At 38.5% G+C, this 11,990-nt stretch overlaps 1 pseudogene; it reads left to right on the forward strand.

Annotated features, from left to right (window-relative positions):
* Positions 1-5,227: 5,227 nt before the first annotated feature.
* Positions 5,228-6,963, forward strand: LOC103750058 (annotated as a pseudogene).
* The last annotated feature ends 5,027 nt before the right edge of the window (positions 6,964-11,990 follow it).

Below are 11,990 nucleotides of genomic sequence, written 5' to 3' on the forward strand. Positions count from 1 at the left end.
GCAGGGGCCAGGGAGAAAGCTAGTAAGCAGTGTTCCTCCATGGCCTGTGCTCCAGATCCTGCTTCCAGGTTCCTGCCATGACTTCCTACCTTGGGCTCCCTGATGAACTGTGACCGGGGAGATGTAAAACAAAATAAACCCTTTCCTCCCCAAGTTGGTATTGGTCAGTGTTTTTGTCACAGCAATGGAGAAACAAATGAGGACAGAAATTGGTACCAGGAGTGGGTTACTGCTGTGACAGACCTGATGTTGGAGGATTACAGAGGCGTTTGGGACTTTGGACTGGGAAAGCCATTGAGTGCATAGAGTTTGTTGCTGTGAAGCTTGGAACAGTTATTTTGAAAGAGTTGTGGATGATGGACGCCTGGCTTGTGAACTTCAAAGGGAAGTGGAGACTATCAGTGCTGTTTGTGTGATATTTTGAATTGAGAGTCTGTGGGTTTTGGTTAGCTGGGGCTGAAGAATCAGCTGTGATTAAGAAGCGACCAGAACCTGAAGTAAATCCTTCACTTTACTGGGACAACTGATGCTGGTTAGCTGGGGCTGAAAAACCAGCTGTAAGTAACAAGAGACGAGTATCACTATGGTGAAATCTTCTGGGAGATAGTTCCTCAGGGTCAGCACACAGAGGAGACTTGTGCCTCCATCTCTAGCTGTGTTGGGGAACCCTACTGTTAAGGTTGACTCCTTTCTCAGCAGGGTCTTCCTGTTCTCTGCCTGACCATGTCTGGAAAGTGTCTCCAAGCACAGATGCCTGTCCTTATTTGGAACATGATGTTTGGCATAGTTACTGGCAATAAATTGCCCCCAGGTTTTTTTCTATATGATAATTAGGCATTGCCCTATAGCCAGATGGTAGGATCCCCCTACCACATGTAAATAAAGCATACTATGAGCACCTATCATGTAAAACTTTGGCTGCTGCCTCCACCCTATATTTTTCCCTGACCCCCCCCCGACTGAATAAATGAGCTGTATCATTGAAACTGACTCCCGGAAGTTCTTTTCTGTCCATGCTCACTGGCCATCCTGACCCCGTTAGTCACTTCTGCTCCCTTTGTTCTCGTGGGTCAGTGGCCAACAGCCCACGAGGGGAGGAAGAGACCCACATAGCTGGAAGCAGGACTTGGTAATGTGTAAGAGTTTCCTGCATGTTTCTGGTGTTGAAAGCATGAAGGGGTCACAGAGAACAGCTGAGGCTTGGCACTCCAAGAGGCCAGGAAAGGCATGAGTGAAAGTGCCACTTCAGTTGCAGTGGAGACCCCAGGATTGAAGGAGTCATGGAGAGAATATAAGGCTTTACACCCCAAGAGACAAGAGGCTGTTCGTGAAGGTGCAACATCAGTTTCGGTGGAGACCCCAGCTTTTTGGACATGCCATGACCATGGGACAACCACCAAGGGCAGTGGCAGTTGTGGAATGGACCTGGCCTGGGTCTGCAAGATGAGCTGTGTGTGCTGTGAATGGCAAAGTCAGAGAAGTGGAGCTGCCAGAACCCTTTGGAATCCAGAAGATCATGAGTGAATCCCAGATGTCCAGCCTTGAGCTACTTTGCTGGACTTTGGTTTTGCTTAGGTGTACCTGATTCTTCCCTTTGAAATAAGACAGTACTTGTTTTGGATTTTACAGAAGCACACAGCTAAGAGACTTTTAAAAGAGACTATGGACTTTTAAGTGTTTGGATTTTTTAAGGGCTCTGGGACTTCTAAGGTTGTACTGACTTATGTTGTGACATTAATGTTAACATCATATCTTGGAGACAATAATTGGAAAGATTATTGTTTAATAGTGATGTTTTCGTGTTTCAAGTTGACAAGGGGTCAATTGTGCTGGATATCTTTAGTGTCAACTTGACACACCTGGGTTGAGGATGCCTCAATTGGGGAATTGCCTCCATTGGATTGGCCTGTGGCCATGTCTGTGGGGCATCTTATTGATTGTTGTGGGATGTGGGAGGGCCCAGCCTACTGTGGGTGGTGCCACCCCTGGGCAGGTGGCCCTGTGTTGCATAAGAAAGCAAGCTGAGCAGGGGCCAGGGGAGCAAGCCAGTAGGCAGTGTTCCTTCATGGCCTATTCTACAGATCCTGCTTCCAGGTTCCTGCCCTGAGTTCCTACCTTGGGCTCCCTGATGAATTGTGACCTGGGAAATGTAAAACAAAATAAACCCTTTCCTCCCTAAGTTGGTATTGTTGATAGTGTTTTGTCATAGCAATGCAGAAACAAATCAGGACAATCTCTTTTGTCTAGATTTCATAGTGCTGGAAGGGACTATGCATGCTACTAGAAGAGTAATCATCAATCTTGTCCAGCTGTGAACTGACCTGGCAAGATACAGCCACTGGTACAAATGTTATGGATGTAGCCAATCACTTTCAGGTTGAATTTAAGCTCTGCTTGACAAGATGGAGCCCATGCCTGACACAGATATCAGACCTAAGAACTTGTGCATAGACAGGTCACAGACTGTAAGGGAGAACCCATTACTATTATTCTGATAAACAGACATAGTATTAAACTGATTCCTAATGACTTATTGTTATACCCATAGATTAATGTATCTCTCAGCTCTCATCAGAGGAGTTTCCTCATGCAGCAGATGGTGACTAACACCGAGATCCACAATTAACCAACATGCAGGGAATAAGGGACTGGAGAGTGCTTATCCCTGAATTAGACATCTATATCAAACTTCTGCCTCCCAGTGGTTATGGATCATTGCAGAAGAGGAGGTGGAAAGAGTGTAAGAGCCAGAGGTGATGAATGTCTACAGGAAAACAGAGTTTTCCAGATAGTTGGGCAGTTACGCATATGAACTCACAACAATTGTGACAGCTTGCACAAGTCCTATGTAAGCTCAAGTCAGATAAAATCCCAGCAAGGGCTTGGGGAAAAGGGTAAGAAACCCCAACCCTAGCTGAGGTACTACTGGCAACCAATAGCTAGATAGTTGCTGAGAGGGGGAAAGTCAGTCTTCTTTAAGGGTGCAATGCTGAGTAGGTTAAACAGGCTCCAGTAAATGGGGCCCCACCAATGGGGGTGTGAGAACACAAATTTGACTCCATAGGCAGTCATGCATATTATATGAGAGTACACGAAATATGGAAGGGGCATATAGGGGAGGGTACAGATAAGGTAGGGGGTGTGGTGGTTTGAATGAGAGTGTCCCCTATAGGTTCCAGGTATTTGTATATATTATACATTTATAAAGGAAGTGGTGTGGTGGTTTGAATGAGAGTGTCCCCTATAGGTTCCAAGTATTTGTACATTTTATACATTTTGTCTCCAAATGGTGGCACTGTTTTGGGAGGCTTTAGGAGGTGCAGCCTTGCTGAAGGAAGCACATTATGGGAGGTGGGCTTTGAGAGTTCTTAAGCCTTACAAGATTTCCAGTTACCCTCTCTGCTTCCAGTCACCCATGCCTGCTTGAAGATGTGATCTCATCTTTCTGATCCTCTGTCACCTCTGCTGCCATGCTTCCTGTATTAGTCAGAGTTCTCTAAAGAAACAGAACTGGTAGAATGAATACATTTTGTGTGTGTGTGTGTGTGTGTATGAATTCATTTATCAGACTAACTCACAGGATAGAGTCCGAGTAGTCCAACAATGGCTGCAGCACCACACTGGAGAGGATGAGAATCCGGTAGTTGCTCAGTCCACAAGGCTGGATGTCTTAGTCACCCCAATCTAGTGCTAAAGGTATGATGAATTCAAACTGGTCTTCAGTCTACAGAAGATGAACTCACCAGTGAGAGAGAAGGCAAGGGGCAAAAAGCAAGCACTCTCTTCTGCCGTGGCCTTTTATATGGGCTTCCATCAGAAGGTAACACCCACATTTAGGGTGCGTTTTCTAGCTTCAGATGATCCTGGACTCTGGACTTTTGAATAGTATTGATACTTGTAAAGACTATGAGAATTTTTTAAGATGGAGTAAATGCATTTTTCATTCTATATGGTCATGAACCTATGGGGACCAGGGAATGGAATGTGGTGATTTGAATGAGAATGTCCCCCATAGTCTCTGTGCTGGTTTGAATAAAGGTTCCCCATAGGCTACAAGTATTTTGGACATTTTTTCCCCAGTTGGTGACACTGTTTTAGGAGGTTTTTAAGTGGTGTGGCCTTGCTGGAGGAAGCACGTCATTGGGGGCAGGCTTTGAGAGTTCTTAATCCTTGTCATATTTCCAGTAGCCCTCTCTGTTTACTGTGCCTGCTTGAAGATGTGATCACTTAGCTTTCTGATTTGGTCACATCTGACCACCTCTGCCATCATGCCTTCCCCATCATTATGGGCTCTAACCCTCTGAACCATAAGCCAAATAAACTTTCCCTTTTATAAGTTGCCTTGGTCATGATGTTTTATCACAGCAACAGAAAAGTAAATAATACATGATCAAAATTTACAAAAATTCAATTGAAGAACTTATTAAAAAGTTATCCTTTGAAGCTGGGTATGGTGGCATACACCTTTAATTCCAGCCCCTGGGAAGCAGAGGCAGGTGGATTTCAGATCGAGGCCACCCTGATTCTCATCATGACTTCCAGGTGGGCTGTAACCAGGGAGACCCTCTCAAAAAAAAAAAAAAAACGAAACAATGAACCAAAAACCAGAAAAAGAAAAGTTATCCTTTGATGTCAACATGTATGTAGCAACTCATGTGTACCTGTGTAGCCACACTCACATGAACACCTCTCTCTCCTCTCTCCCCCTCCCTCCCTCCATTCCCTCCCCTCCCCACAACAATAATAAATGAAATAAATAAAAATTGTTATAGCAGAGCTTGCATACTTTTCCTCATGACCTGACAGTTGATGTCAATTTTGGTAGTTCATCTATCTTTAGTTCGTAATATGCCTGCTTTAAAACATTATTTTCGTTAAAAAATTGGACTCTCAGCGAGCCATTGGATGGGGCCGGGCCCGGGCCCGGTGGGCCTATTACTGAATCGCGAGGGTGGACGCGGCAAGCTACAGCGACTCCTGCTCTGAGCACCTGTAAAATGAATGAAAATAAACCTGAGACTCACAGAAGAACCTTGCTTGTGTTTTCTGCCGAAAAAATGACTGTCCCAATAAATATGGAGAAATGAAAACTAATCAGAAATGGAATCTCAGCGTACATTACTATTGTTTGTGATATGTCACAGAAAAGACTTGTTTGAAGGTTCAGGGAGTAGAAGAAAAGTATTTTATTTCACAGAGCACCTGGAAGGCAAAGTTCTGGCTGAAGTTAATGTCTAGTGGGATTTGGCAGAGGGGTAAAGAAGAAGAAGTAGTTTATGGCTTTCTAGTGGAAGATATCAGAAAGGACGTGAATAGAACTTCAAAACTGGTCATTTTGTTGGAAACATCGACCTGTTCAAGCAATTACATCTAATAACTATAGAGAATCTTTACCATGCACCATTTGTTTGGAATTAATTGAGCCTATTCCTACTTACAACATACTGCGAAGTCCTTGTTTTAAGAATGCTTGGTTTCATAGAGACTGTTTACAGAGATGCATCCTGGGAATTAGAAGAAAATATCTATCAAAAGCTTTTGTAGAGCTATGAGCATTGTGATGTTCGAAGATGTCACTGCAAAGAAGGGAGAGACTATAATGAACCCAATAGCAAATGGGAACTAAAGCGCTGTGAGTGCTGTGGTTCTAGTGGAACACATTTAGCCTGTTCTTCACTACAGTCATGAGAACAAAATTGGGAGTGTTTGGAATGTAGAAGTATAGTCTACAAACCAGATTTCCGAAAGGCCCCCAAACACCAATTAACCAACTCCATTAATGTGGCTACTACTGATTGCTTGTTGGAAGAGTCATCACCTAAACTGCGCAGTCGCCTAGAGCTCAGCATAAAGAGCTACTAAGGCAAAGCAGCAACTTTAGGAGAGACATTTCAACAGTTTTGATGGAGTTAGGATTCCAAATTAAAAAGAAAGCCAAAAGATTATATATCAACAAAGCCAATATTTGGAGGAGTGCCTTAGAGGGAATCAGAAGTCAAAACTTTAATCCTTTATACACAATTGAAGTAGTATATCTTAATGAAAATCATACACTTGGAAGAGAGCATCCCGGATCAAAACAAGAATTTCTGAGTCTTTTAGTGCAACATCTTGAGAATTCATCATTGTTTGAAGGGTCCTTATCAAAGAACTTGTCTCTAAATTCTCAAGCTCTGAAAGAGAATCTTTACTATGAAGCTGGAAAGGTGCTCCCCGTTTGTTTAGTTCATGGTGGTTCCTCACCTGGTTTCTTCTCTAAAACTTTGTTTAACTACATTGCTTATGGACCAGAGAACAGTCAGCCGAGTTTGGGTGATGTTTCTGACTTCCATGTGGCAGAGATTATAATCAGGATAAATACTGCAACAAATATGGCCGACTTAAACTCAGTAATAAACGAATGCTATAACTACTTAGAGTTTATTAGATGTCTAAGACATAACAACATTAAGTGATAAATACATATTGGGGAAAAACATACTTTTCTACCATGTAATTAAGAGAGTCCAAGCACCTTTTGAGAGTTTTAAGCAGTGTTTGCAAACTCTTGGGGTTTTGGAGAAAATTCAGGCTTACCCAGAAGCATTTTATAACATCCTCTGTCATAAACCTGAGAACCTTTCTGCAAAAACCCTCAGTGATCTTTTCACAGTACATACAGTACCTGATGTGCAAGCTTTGGGATTTTGGAACAGTTACCTAAAAACTGTTGAGGATGGTAAATCTGCAACAACAATGGAAGAGATCCTTGCTTTTGCAGCTGGGTGTAGCTCCATTCCACCTGCTGGATTTAAACCTTCTCCTTCAATTGAATGTCTGCATATGGACTTTCCTATTGGAAACAGACGTAATAACTGTTTAACCCTTCCAATCACAAATACTTACAAAGAATTTCAAGAAAATACCATAAGAGACACTCTAAGACTAGAAAAGGAAGAAAGTTCTCATTACATTGGACATTAATTCTTTCTTCTAATGAAGAAACAATTCTTTAAAAGCTGCTATTGATAACTTTTGTTTCTATTAATCATGACTTTTGAAATTACCAACTTCTGGGCCCAATAAAGCTTATAATTTGAATAAGGAACATTTTGGCCATTTAAACAATAGAAAAAGATTGGTTCTGGCATTCTAGTCAAATTTGTTGATGTCTTTCAATTTTCTAACTATGCATGCTTCATATAAATATTTTTAGAATCATCGTGCAGACCTTATTCAGGTTTGTTACATAAGGAACATACATAAAGGGAAAAAACCTGTTGAATCACTATTTTTATAAACTAAAATTGCCAGTAGTATACCACAGTTTATCTATTTTTATGCAGATTTTAAATTTTCCTATTTTAAAGCATTAAATAGAAACGCTAATTGGCTTACCTTATATGTTTCTAGGATGTTACTAAGTTTTTTTTTTACAGTTTTTATAGTAAAATGACCAATACTACAGTTAGATAATGGTAATTGGAAATAACTATATAAAAAGCAGAATTTGACATTTAACTCTGGACTATTTTGACACTCAATAGGCTTAAAAACAATGCTGAGGTGTTACAAACACAGTTAAAAATACCTAAGAAAACACATATTGTTTAAAAACTTGGGTAGTCAGTATATCTCATCTGTTAGCCATTTTAAGTGTCTGGGTTGTCATATGGCAATTCGACTGTTAAAAATGTATCATCTATCAGAACTGTTTTATTATAGGTAACCTGCAACTGAAGCATTCTCTACCTTCTTTGCTTCCAAAAATTATGTTTTATATAAGCAAAAGTAAAAAAAAGTCAAATTTTGCCATATAGAGAAAAGTACAGTTTTTTGTATATTCTATATAAATCATTTATGTTTAAAATTTGTATTGTTTTGAGACAGGACCTCACTCTGTAGCCCTAGTTCTAAATTTTCAATCCTCCCACCTTAGTCTCCTAAATGCTGGGGTTTTGATGTATACCAACATGCCAAGCAATTACTTTTTTTAAACTACATAACTGCTACTAAAAGTAATAAATTATGTAATAGAGTTCTTTCAAGACAGATAGTCTGTAGTTGTGATGGCACACACCTGTAATCCCAGCACTTTGGTGGCTGAGGCAGGAGGATCAGGAGTAGATAGCAAGTTTAAGGGGCTAGAGAAATGGTTCAGCAGTTAAGAGCGCTGGCTGCTTTTGCAGAGGACTTGGGTTTGATTACCAGCACCCATATGGCAGCTAACAATCATCTATAACTCTTAGTTCCAAGGAAATCCTATGCTCACTTCTGACATCCAAAGACATTGCACGACATGGGTGCGCTTACACACATACAGGCAGTGCACTCATAGATAAAAACTAATTAATAAAATATTTAAAATAAATAAGTTTAAGGCCATCCTGGGCTGTATGAGACTCTCTCAAAACACACAGAAAAAGCCCACAACAAAAAGATACATAGACCCAAAATGATATCTTCATATTTGCGATATTAAAATTGGAAGTGTAGTGTCCCTAATTTGTTATATACATAAGAAGAGAGAGCCCCAGTTTTCCATTAAAAAATAAAACACGATAGGTAAATCATTGAGTGTTTAAAATCTCGACAACATTTTTCTTGACACACAAATCAGGTAGCATCTATTGGTCACCTTCTCTTGCTTTCCAAGATACATCCTTAAATAGATAATGTGTTTCTTAATACCAAAGGGAAACTCCAATGTAATCTTAGTGTCAGTTTCCTTTTCAAGTTGTTCTTAATAACAGACCTAATAAACTTTTGTTTTAAATATTTAACTTTAAGCACTTCTTTGTCTCTTGTTAAATACTGTTAGATGACCAAAAGTAATTATTCTATTATCAAATAGTTTAATATAATATTTTTATCTTAAACTACCTAGTTCTTACAAAGTTTTATAAGCCATTAAATCAGTTTAACCTCAAAATGCTTGCCTTCTTTCTTTCTTTCTTTCTTTCTTTCTTTCTTTCTTTCTTTCTTTCTTTCTTTCTTTCTTTCTTTCTTTCTTTCTTTCTTTCTTTCTTTCTTTCTTTCTTTCTTTCTTTCTTTTTTTTTTTGGTCTTTTTGAGACAGGGTCTCTCTGTAGCCCCAGCTGGCCTGGAACTCACAGAGATCCACCAGCCTCTCCCTCCCAAGCACTGGGATTAAAAGAGTGCACCACCACGCGACAAAATGCTATTCTCCAAATTGTCACTTCAGTTAAATTTTCCTAAAATAGCAGTTGATTCTAATATACCACTCACAATATTGTTGGGTTGGGGCTGTAGAACTAAATGCTACAAATAGTATTTCAAACTATCTTACTACATTTTACGTAGTATGGTAAGATGGTATAAATAATAATTTAGATATTTGTCTCTTAAAGTGAAACAAACACTTTGCAGAATGTTTTCTTGTTGAAGGTTGTTATGATATTTAGGTTCATCTTTATAGTTAAGGTGTATCAGAAACATCATGTTTTCTGCAGTGTTATTGCAGCAGGTGGTTATAAAAGTATTTATTTTCTGTTTTATGGCTCAGTTCTTACATAGGAATTTAAAAAGGAACTGTACTATAATCTTTGTATGTAATTGTATTTTTTAAATGTTTCTTTTATCTAAGTGCCATATATTTTAAGTTTATTTCTCTTGCCCAGTATTGAGAGACAACATAAATTGAATAATTATCTAGTGTTTTATAATTTTGGCTAGTTTTATATTTACTATTTTAAGACAGTTTTCAAAGGTTTTTAGTAAATTTATCTTAAGGCCTCTATTACAAGATTATTCTTGTAGCCATTTATTTTACTGTTATAGTATTTAAGGATTCGTTAAAATATCAGAAAATATGATTTTATACTTTTTAATATTTAATTTCAAAATTATAAAGGAACAGTTTTATGTTTGGGTTAAGTAAAAAGCTTGTATTTAAGAACTAGCATGGTTTCTGTTTCATGCATTTATGTTTTTCCCCTAATCATATGGAAGTTACTGGAACATCTGCATTCAGTGTTAAAATGCTGAATAAAGTAGTGTATAATGGTAAGTTTTCCCCAATGGCTTTTGACCTCTGAATTCAGTTATGAGACAATAATCAGAAATAGACTCGATATTTACAAACATAGTTTTTTTATATAGGTGTGACCAAAGTGTTGTTAACTTTCTAACAAGCTTTTAAACTAGTCGTTATGCTCCATATACTGCAATACAAAACATTTAATGATGAAATACTAGACTATATTGTCTAAAATTTAGAAAATTTTGTGTTCAGAGCCCAATTAAAAAAATAATTTATTAAAAAAATTGGACTCTCCTATGTATAAAATTTTATTAGTGAATTAATGCCTTACCCTCTAGATATTGGGCAGATCGACTTCAGGCTCACACCACACTGAGCATTGGAATTTTGACTTCTCAAATAAAATTAACAAATCTAACTTACAATATTTTCCATATTATTGGAGCTAGTGAATATTAATTTAAAACATGTACAATTTGATGTTTGATTAAACCATTTCACAGCACATAAAAGACTATTCTGCAAGGAATTATAAAGTAATTGAAAAAAAGTCCTGAGAACAAAGAGGCCTTCAGAAGTCTTATTTTCTATCCAATTCTTTCCTAATTTCATTTTGCTGTCCCTCAGACTTATATTCAATTTTCCTGCTAGTTCTAGATTTTCCCTTATGGTTCAGAATATTACTACCAAGATTTTTCAAATATTTAAAGAAAACCTGTGTGCTAAGGATGCAGCTCAGTGATAGAGTGCTTGCTAAGCATGTACAAGGTCTTCGGGAGTGGGAGCGGGGTCTTTGTAATAAAATGAAAAAAAAGTGTTTGGAGGAGAATACTAGGATGTGGCAATTGTAATGGATCAATGGAAGCCAATTTCTATTCCTCAAGAAAACAGAAGAGTGAAAGCCATCATGATGGCTCAGTGGATAAGGGTACTTGCTACCAAATCTGATGTCCTGAGTTCAATACCTAGAATCTATATGGTGGAAGGAGAGAACTGAATCCCACAAGTTGTCCTCTGAACTCTATCTAAATGCATATGTGTGAACACATACTTAAATACATACACACACACACACACACACACACACACACACACACACACCACAAAGCAAATCAAATAAATGTTAAAAAAAATAAAACAGAAGGATGACTCCAAAAATATTTCCATCATCAGGACTGTAACTCCTAGCAGAGGCCATGAGCATCAGGGCCTGGGAGACACATCTACATCAAAAGAAGATGAGCATGATAACTCATGACTATAATCCCAGTGCTCAGGAGGCAGAAGCAGGAGGATCACAAGTTTGAGGCCAGTCTGCACTATAAACTGAGACTATCTCAAAAATACATCAAGCCTCACACGATTTGCAATGAGGATTAGAATAAAAGTTGGTTGGAACAATGCTTAGCACACCCGAGGCATGAAAACACTACATATTAGAAGCTGAGTAGGCCCACCTCATCATTCAGTACAGAAAGAAACTCTGGTTGGCGTAAGGCCCTCTTCTGATGCTGCGGACTTTGCACAACATATGCGTACTTACATACATGCAGGCAATACACTCATACATATAAAATAAAAATAATAAAAATTAAAAATTAAAAAGCTTCTGCACAGTAAACAGTTAATTAAGTGTAGAAGCAACCTATAGAAAGAGAGACAATCTTTGTCTTCTGACAGAGGATTAATATCTAGACTATACAAAGTACTCAAAAAACTAAAAAGTAATTAAATAACACAATCAATAAATAAGCTAATAAAATGGATAGATAGCTCTCAAAAGATGAAGTACAGATAGCCAATAAACATAAGAAATATTCAACCTCAGTAACCATCAGAGAAATGCTAATCAAAACCATGTGAAGGACCCTCATTTCCTGTAAATACAAATTATAGTCAGTAGCTTATAGCAGCAAATTTAGGTGTACACCAAGAAGAAAAACTTTATTTGATGAGACTGAGAGGCTTTGGCTTATTTAATGTAGTCAGCAATGTTAGAATGTCAGAGA

Source organism: Nannospalax galili, unplaced genomic scaffold (assembly GCF_000622305.1).
Source record: "Nannospalax galili isolate Female #2095 unplaced genomic scaffold, S.galili_v1.0 scaffold25, whole genome shotgun sequence".
Lineage (NCBI taxonomy): Eukaryota > Metazoa > Chordata > Mammalia > Rodentia > Spalacidae > Nannospalax > Nannospalax galili.